Source organism: Euprymna scolopes, chromosome 19, assembly GCF_053919585.1.
Source record: "Euprymna scolopes isolate OS-2025 chromosome 19, ASM5391958v1, whole genome shotgun sequence".
NCBI lineage: Eukaryota > Metazoa > Mollusca > Cephalopoda > Sepiida > Sepiolidae > Euprymna > Euprymna scolopes.
The window spans coordinates 36,920,765-36,931,066 of NC_136500.1; positions in this window are offsets into that span (position 1 = coordinate 36,920,765).

Genomic DNA, 10,302 nt, shown 5'->3' on the forward strand with positions numbered 1-10,302 from the left:
ACCCAATTCGATCAATAATAAAACTGAACTTTATTCAATATATCTTTGTCAAATTACATAATTTTACAGCAATGTACAATCTAATACTGATGAAACTGAATTATGAATTCAGGGAACAAAGAAAGAAACATAAAAACAAACAATTCTTAGCCTTCGGACAAGATCACAGAGTAGTATCTGTTCTTATGCTACAATTCACCCTTTCTATCTTCGGCCGGTGGAAGAGAAATCCATCATGACTGAGACAATCTGAATTGTTGTTCCTATCCAGAGTGCCCTTTATTGGGGAACTGGATTTTCCCTACAAGATTATATGTTGAAATATTTAAATACAGAAATTATATTTAAAGTTTTTTTAAAGTTTTGGTTTTCTGTTCTTCTATGTTCGTTTTTTTCTCATGTTTTTCATCAAAATGTGTAGCGTATTTTCATCAGTTACATGGTTAGGAATCCTATACTCCACTATAGTCTTTATTTTCAAAATAATCTAAAAGACAATCATAACATGATGTGAACATTGGTTAAAAACTAAGAAAATATAGTAAACATCTATGATATTAAATCAGGGTGGTGGTGAATTTGGGAAGGGACATTATTATTTTACTCACTAGAAATTGTCTCACATGCCATTATCAGTGATCGCTCAATGGCAGTAACCTGTGGTATTTGCTGGAGACCGAGTGACGATAAGTCTCCCCAGATTTCCAGTGTTCTCCACCTCTTGACTACTCGTGCAGATGATTGTACGTTATCGCAATAGCCGTTTGCCATTGATTTCTCATTGGCATCGGCCATTGGTGTTTCCTGGGGTTTGAGTGACAAAATATCTCCCCAAGTACCAGATTTGAACTGCACATTTCCAGTGGAGATCTGGTTAGTACTCTCCCACCTCAGACTTTCCATCCTCCCTAGCCCTTCACAACCAGTTGGTGTGGCGCTAGTTGATGTCATCTACAGTTTTTTTTGGTACTTCATGGGGAATGTGGACACTGCATAAATGGGTTTTAATTTAATGGCTGCTCCGTGAGGTTCTCTTTCACTTTCTTCGTATATATCTTATGCACTTTTTTTTTAATCGAGGGTGTTCTTATTTTATTTTTGGAATTAAAAAAAAAATTTTTTTATTTCTTTAATTAAATTTGATTTATATTTTTATTTCATGCTTGTTTTTATTTTTTATTTTTATTTTAATTTATTTTTATTATTATATTTTCCACACTAAATATTTTTATTTTTTGTTACATTTATTTTTTCATACATATTCAAATAATGATTTTGGCCCTTTTTTTTTGCCTCAAATAGTACCTTCAAAAAGGTTTTTGTGATTAAATAAACCAATGAAAACCTTTTGCGCATGCGCTTTTTAGGGAGCAACCATTAAATTAAAATCCATTTACGCAGGGTCCACATTCCCCGTGAAGTACCTTTTTTTTTTATTATTATTGTTGTTGTTGTTGTTGTTGTTATAATAATAATAATAATAATAATAATAATAATTATGGTGCTTATGCAGTGTATGCACTGTGCTATATTTTAGATAGAATTTTCAAGTTAAATTAAATTTTTATGGTGTTTTTATGGTATCTATTTTTTTTTCATTAAATTGTTAGGTGGAAGTGCAGAATAGTTAGAACCCCCCCCCCCCGCTGTTAAGAATGGTATTTTACCGTGTACACACTGTGTTGACATAATATTGGTATGCAGAAAGCCAAACAATATTTATTTATAAGATAAACACAAGAAAATATGTTAACTAAAATTTAATGTACTCTTTATTTTTTAGTTAATATCAAAACTTTAATTAAAACTGATTAGTTAATGAATTTTTAAGATGAATTTGTGTTCGTATGTTTCAGGAGAGAATAGAGAATTTCCTATTTCATTTCCCGTTTCAGTCATGTAAATTATTTGCAGATAAAGTTTTTGTTTGTTTGTTTTATAACATTTTAAGGTTTAAATATATTTCAAAGAAATAAATTATGCCCGGTGCTAAAATATTGAATTCATCGATTGTTTTAGTTAAAAAAAAAAAAAACTGTTGTGAAAAATGCTTCTAACTTTAAAATATTTGGAAATACTCAATGAAAAGTTTTATTTATTATTAAAAAAACGGAATGAAAAATATTCTCATATAAAAATTGTTTTCCTTCAGTTTAAAAAAAAATGAATAAAATGAAATATTTGACTTTCTTCAATAGACATAAAAGTTCAAAAACAAGTCCACTTACTGTTATATTTTGTTAGATTAAAATTATCCCAATGTGCAATTATTATAATAATTGCAATTATATAATTATCCAAATGGAGAATTGTTTTTTCTCTTTAGGAGAATAAAATACATGCACGTTTGGACTACCCTCATAAAATTACCACAGATATTCTCTAAGGCAACCAAAAATATTTTTTATGACTATTAACGTGGCTACATGGTTGAACACAGGAAACTTTAGGCACCCTTTACCTACATGTTGACCTGGTAATGACGTCACGCTGTCATGTTCACAGGCCTCCTCTCTCGGTAGCCGTGATTTCTCTCATGTATTTCTTTTACATATCAACTCGCAGAGGTACCCAGCGTTACCCGGGCCATAAAAGAGAAAAATGAAGTTGCATGCTATGAAGTACGTAATATTGTTTTTACTTAAAAAGACATATGAAAAAAAAATTGATCCATTGATTCTACATCAACAAGGACTATTAATTTACTGTTTTTAATCAATGTTAGACTTAAAATAATATGGTACTCGTAATGAATGCATATTCAGAGGATTTTAGTATCTGCAGAGCCAGTTTCGAGTATTGACAGAGAATCTCTAGTCAGTCCAGGAATTGGTCGAAGTAGTTTACGATCTGAAAGCCACCTTCTTTTTGTTTCCCTTTTTCTTTTTTTTTTTTTTTTGAAAAAATTTTTTCATTTTTTTTTTTAGAAAGACTAATTTTTTTTTTAAAACCCTAACCTCTAACTGAACCTTTGCATTTTTTAAAAAAACTTTCATTTACCCCCTATAAGGCACCTTGAAACTGAGACATCAGAACCTACTATGATTAGGGGGCATCCTAAGTAGTGAGCTGGGCGTTATATTTCAATTTCTGCATGTTGGTACAATTATGGAAACAGAGAGCAGAAAGAGAGTTCCAAAGGTAAGCAGTCTGAGGGAATAATCTATCAGAGTAGAAAGCTTACTGGCATCTGAGGATCTCTGCAGTAAAGGTGTGGGATTTTGCTACCAGTCGCAACAATGCTTCATGCATTAGCAAATGTTGCCTTTATACAGGATACTAGCAGATGTGAGACGTTTACTAGCCCGGTAAATGAAACCCACTTATTTTACAGCAGACTTGGCATTACCTTCTATATATTAATCCTGAATCACGGTGCCAGTGAATGTTATGCCAAGGAGTTTGAATGCTGGATTCTCACGAAGGGTTCTATCAACTGTAGCGATCAGTTTGACACACACATGAATAATTTTCTCACACATTTAGCTTTATCTTAACTTGCTCGACTCGACTCAACTCAAATCTATGGTCTCCCCTTGCCAAACATTCACAAAAAAAAAACACTCGACTAGCTACAACCACTATATACGATTTCCCCCACTCTTTTACAATGCCTAAATCTAAATGCAGATTCCATGAACAAAGCTTCTTTCCCAGAATTGCTCACCTGTGGAACACTGTTCTGTTGGCCTGCTTCCCAGTTGAATACAACATGGTAGCCTTCAAATCCAATGTATACAAATTCTTGATAAGCCAACCCCCTTAAATAATCCAAATTTTACCCAATTTACCCCATTAACAATTAATACGCTATCACCTTACATTCATTAACCCTTATCCTCTAGTGGCTATCAGGCTTTGATAAGTGGTGACTCCCAAGTAAAAAAAAAAAAAAAACTTGAAAATTATATAAAAAAAAAAGTAAAAAAATAGAAATGTTATTAAGGGTTTCTTGATTTGGAGCAGGAGTGCGTGGATGTCTTCACTAATCGTTGGGAAAAATTGGTTATCCTTGAGAACGGTTCCAAACTAAAACTTTAATTTATTTCAATTAATGCCGTTTTACTTATGCCATCTCGCATCAAATCAATCTTGAAAACATCTTCGACCTAGCACAAAATTCTTTGAAAAGTAGCACCTTTCATTTTGTCAAGATGGATGTTAACTTGGCAATTTTTGTAGTTTGATTTATATCCGTATGTGAATGCGTGCCTGTGCACATTCACTGAACAGGATGTATTCTGAATATGGCGTTTGATTCCGACACCAGACATAGGGTCAATTATGTGTCTCTGTGACTGCTGTCACAAAAGGATTCTTTCTTACCCCTCCCTTCCAAAAAAAAAGAAAAACAAAAATAAACACAACCGCCGCAGATTAAAACAAGTAATAAAGTTTTTAAAAAAATTTAAATTTATAGGAGGCAATACAAAACAGAGATATAATGGAATGGATCAATATAAACTAGAGGAAAATAAAGACAGAGAATGAATTATTTATTGATCCAATATATCTCTATCTCTACCATTATATAAAAGTCACTTTGTGTGTGTGTGTGTGTGTGTGTGTGTGTGTGTGTGTGTGAGTTCCTTTCTCATTGGTTCCGAAACGGCTGAGCCTATCTTTTGCAAATTTCACACAAAGGTAATTCATATTTCTGGTAGTGTTCTTAGATATGTTTTGTACAGAAATTCATCTGATAAGTATCAAAAATAAAAAATAAAAAATCCGGTCTTAAAAATAGCCTTTCTTCTCTTATAGATAAAAATTTTTACAGAGGAATATTTTACGTTACACCAGTGTAACATGAAGTATTCCGTCGTAAAAATTCTTTTTTTTATCTATAAGAGAAGAAAGACCATTTTTAAGATCATCAAGCCCAAATATCAGCTGATATGATATTGTAAACAGACGGAATTGGATGAACGATATTATCATTATTATTTTTAAAAAATTTTTTGTGAATTAGTCTACCGGGCAAATTATCCCTTGTAATATATAATATTCAATAGAGGATTCATTCTATAATAATACATATGCAATAATGCATAAATTAAAATATCATGTTTAAGCATATTGTACAACCGGACAATGTTGGGCGTCCAATTAATATATATTTATAGTAATAAATGAACCTGAAAAAAATATATTTTCAATAATAAAACAAATCTATCAGGATATAAAACGCTTTACCCGGTTAAAAGTAGCAATTTATAGAATAAATTTAAAAAGTAAGGAGTAAAGTTACATAGCAACTTTATGACATTATCAGGTCAATAAGGATGAAAGTAAGAGGGAAAAAGGAGATAAAGCTCTTTAGACCATGGCATTTTGAAGCGAAAAGCTTCTCATCAGAAAAGGAGAAATGCCAACATTGTTTCATCAAAGAATAACTTCCTGTCTTCTTCCCTTCACACATACATGCACACTTAATGTCTTTCTCTTAATTAAGATTGATATTTTTCAATTTATTTTATTTGTGTTTTTATAATCTATTACTAATATATTATCTGAGTTGTTTTTAGTCTTTTTTTTTTTTTTTTTTTTTTTTTTTTTTGCATTGTCCTCTCTTTACGTACACAGGGCCATTCCCTAGCTTTCAGTTTTTTTTTTTACATCATCTACTGACATTTGTGAAATTCTTTAAAATAACAAGGAAAGTCGTTTAATTTGGGTTCTTTGGAATATTGTTCTCACCTGGAGTGTTATTTGCACAACGTTTCGGTTGGAATAAGCTCCAACCTTCCAACAGGCTGATAGGTGTGTTTATGGTCGTCACTTCTTTAAAATTTTCATCTATGGGAATTTGGTGGTAAGCTGATTTTAGGTCTGTCTTCAAAAATACTTTCATTCCGGGAAGTTTATGTAAAGCTACTTCCACATTCGGAATAGGGTATGAGTCGGTGCAAACTTTATGGTTCACCCCTATTTTATAATCTCCACAAATTCTCAAGTCACCATCTTTTTTTTTAATACCACAATGGGTGATGCCCATTTACTTTTTTTTTTTCTTTTTTTTTTTTTTTATTACATTTTCACCCCAAACAAGGCAAATTGCCACTTTGGTGTAGGGGGCTACTATCAGGGGAAACAACTACTGGGGTACTATGTAGGGATTTGGGCAGCGAGATGTCGGTTCACGTTACACTTGAACTTCTGCACGTCAGTACTGTTGGGGAAGCAGGGACCTGGAATGGAATTCCAGAGTCTAGCGGTTCTGGGAAAGAAGCTATTGGAGTAAAAAGATCTTTTACATCTAGGGATCTCTACAGTGTGGGGGTGGGATTTAGCAGCCTGTCGGGTTTGTCGAGGGTGCTCACGTCGTGGGGGCACAAGTGATTGCAGTTCATCAGAGCATTCACCACTAAAATACTTGTAGAAAAGGCAGAGGGATGCAACATTTCGTCGATGGGACAGAAGCTGAAGCTTAGATGCCAGTTCAGGGCCTATCAGGTTTGTGACTCTCTTTTGAACCTTGTCAAGGAGCTAGAGACTTGTAGCAGATGCACCAGCCCAGATGTGGCAGCAATACTCCATACATGGGCGAATGGTGGCCTTATAGAGGTACAGGATACTTTCGGGTGTTAGTAGTTTTCTAGCACGGTAGAGAGAGCCCACCTTTCTTGCAGCGGCCCTGGCAATGCCTTCGATGTAATTGTTCCAACTCATGTTTCCTGTGAACGTTAGGCCAAGGAGTTTGAAAGATGTACTCTCAGATAAAGAGTCGTTGGCCATTGCTATAGGTGGTAGAGAGGGTTTCTTGTAATTATTGAATGAAACTAGTTTAGTCTTGGCAGCATTGAACGCGACCAACCACTTTTGTCCCCTTCCACCACAGATTGGAGGTCTTCCTCTAGTGTTTCTGCCATTTCTTTAGAAATGTGTTCATTCGTCTTCCTGTCGTGCCTGCCATAGAGTGTAGTGTCATCAGCATATATACCCATCTCAGAGGCAATTTTGTCGGGGAGGTCATTTATGAATATCAGGAACAATAGAGGTCCAAGGATAGAACCCTGGGGCACCCCCGCATTTATATCATATTGTTTAGATGTATGACCGTCGAGGACAACCTGGATTTTTCTCTTATCTAAGAAGGATTTAATTATGTTAAGTATTCTACCAGTGATACCGTATGATCTGATTTTCCTGAGGAGACCCTCATGCCATACCCTGTCAAAAACCTTAGATATGTCTAGAGCTACCACTCTGCCCTCCCCCGCTTTGTCCAGTGAATGGTATATATGTTCAGAGATCACAGTTAGGATGTCTGCTGTGGAACGGGCTTGTCTAAATCCATATTGTTTGTCAGTCAGTAGTTTAGCATCTGTAAGATGATGGACTAGAGCATGGTTAATTATGGTCTCAAATATTTTGGCAAAAAGTGGGAGGAGACTAATGGGGCGATAATTTGATGGGTCTGTCCTTTTGCCAGAATTCTTGAATACTGGTACAACAGAAGCAGTTTTCCAACAGCCCGGAAAGTAAGCTTCATTAAGGCATTTGTTGTAGAGTTTGGAGAGAACTGGAGCTACTTCGGCTGAGCACTTTTTTAATAGCACAGCTGGGATAAGATCGGGTCCACATGCTTTTGAAGTGTCAAGGTTTTTTATGATAGCATGCACCTGAGCAGGGGTGGTTTTCTAAAGTGACAGGTTCTAATAAATCTTCCTTTATTAACTTTTGCAACTTAGCTATTACTAACGGTAATAAAAGAACTGGCACTTTTCTCGCTTCATGGTAGGGGGAGGGAACATTTTCTTTTAATTTCAGGCTAGCTTCATAATTTTTTAATCTTACTGTTTTTTCCATTTTTATCTCATTAATCAACTTTGTTGAATTTATTTTTAATACATCATTCTCCAATAGTCCATGCGTTTTTCGGGAATTTGTAACTATAATGGGTACTACTTCATATTTTTCTTTTAGTTCTATTGAACCTTCAAAGTAACCCATAATTGCTATAATCGAGCCATCAAACTGACATAATTGTATGTTGCTTTTTTTTTAAAACGCAGTTTTCCCTTTTTTTCTCCACAAATTTCTGGATATTATGGTTACTTCTCTGCCAGTTATCTATTTGCATTTCAACAACACAATTGTTGATTTTCATTTTTATTTTTATATCTCCATTCCTTGATCTAGTATTTTGTATATTATCTTTCTTTACGTTAAAATTTTGTCTATTTTCATCCTCTATTCTTTCCACACTTTTCGTTTTACATACTTCTTTGAATTGATTCTTTTTTAAACACTTTGAACATGTTTTTCCAAACGCTGGGCATTTTTCTTTTTTCCTTTCATGAATTTTTCCACAGCACATACAATTTTTTCTTTTCGTTTCCACTGTATACATGTCAAGCATTATTTCTTCGTAGGAGTTTTTTTTAATTTTGGTTGTAGGTATGTATTAATTCCTACTGTTGTATAAATTCTAGACACATATTCAAGGGCATGTTTGTAAGTTGTAACTGTTCCATTAGCTTATATATATGTGCCGAATTATGCATACCTTCAATTAATCTTAGTTGGATTAACTCTTCTCCTGTTGTCTGTTCTTCGGTTCCTAGTTTTTCAAAGTCACAGTATTTACTCGCACTTCTTAACCAGTGTAAATATTTTACTATCAGTTCATCCACTTCCTGCTTCATTGCCATAAACTTGGTCCTTTCTGCAATCATCAGTCTTTTCTTTGGCCTCATGTTTCCCTTGATAACCTGACTTATTTCTTCGAAAGTCATTTCTTCTCGTTCTCAAGGGTAAACCATTGTAGCAACCTTCATAATTGTTTCACAACCAGCGTTAACCATGAACAAGTCGGTAATTTCATTCTCCCCTCCTTGTTTTTTGTTGTCTTTAAATTTTTTGCTTTTTGCATTAGCAGCAAAGCAACGAATCCAAGTATCTACGTATGCCGGGTCTTCAAAGACCAGAGAATATCCTATCATCGACGCCATTGATATGTTGTGTATAACTCTAAGCAAGCATTCGACAACCACCTGTTCTAGTTGGTGTCAGTTTATAAATATGATCTATCTGCTCATATGTAACTTATACTTAATTTGCATATCACTACATATATAAAGGGCTTCTTTTGTGTGTTTTTTTACAAAGGGGTTACCTTATATCAAGGCATGGAGGCCACTCAAGGAGAAGGGTAAATGTATATATTGTAGTCATTGGGACAGTAGTGTAGTAATCGTTTGTTGTGGAAAGGTATAATCAGATTATTTACGAGGATGTTTCAATAAGAATTTGTTTATGTTGGACTTGAAGACAGAGTTCCACCTATGGGCAAGAAAGAAGCTTTGTTGATGGAATCCACGTTTATGTTTAGACACCAATAGATAATGATTTTTGGTTAGATGAGTTTTTTTTGTAAAAGATTGGCAAGGGGAGACCATAGATTGGCATTCAGTCGAACACTTGCCATGAAAATAATGATAGAGCAGAGACAGGCTCAAAACATCTCTTCTGTGGGAAAGAGGATGCAGAGACCTCCATACGATCATGGAATGGGATCACAAAGGATGGTAACATTTAATGCTAATAAAACTATCAACCGTGGCGAGCAATATCAATGACAAACACCCTACCTGAGAATTCTTCCTTTAAACTCTGCGGTCTAACATTCACGGGCAATATGAACTGGAACAAATACATTGAGGACACTGCTAAGGCTGCTGCAAAAAAGGTGGATTCCCTCTATCGAGCCAGAGTCTGGATTTCTCTTCACGCTGGATTGTGTAATTGAAGACATACAAAATGTCACAGTTGCTCAAATCTCATAGATTTAATGTTGAATGAATTATGAAGAAATTTTCACATTTACTGTTTTTCATCTTCAGCTCCAAAGCAACCCAGCAATAACAACAATGTGAAAAAAAAAAAAATGTTATCAATATAGATCCTGATGATTTCAAAATTTTGATGTGGGCTTCCTTTTAGTATTTACAGGGTGGAATAATAACATTGTTGCCCTAGAAAAGACGACATGGTTCCATTTCCGTTTGATAAAAATCGGTTTTCTTTTATTTTGCAGACCATCTACTTGTTGGCCAGTTGTGTACAAGTCCCAAGAGCGATAGGAGCCTTCTATCATGTCTGAAAGTGACACAATGTTTTTTTTTTTTTTTTTTTTTTATTACATTTTCACCCCAAACAAGGCAAATTGCCACTTTGGTGTAGGGGGCTACTATCAATGTTCAATGAGCGAGATTGGAGATGCGCTACTTTACAACTCATACTCTCTATCGATCGAAATTATGACAACAGGACCATTTCCAGCACTCTCAAAATTAATCG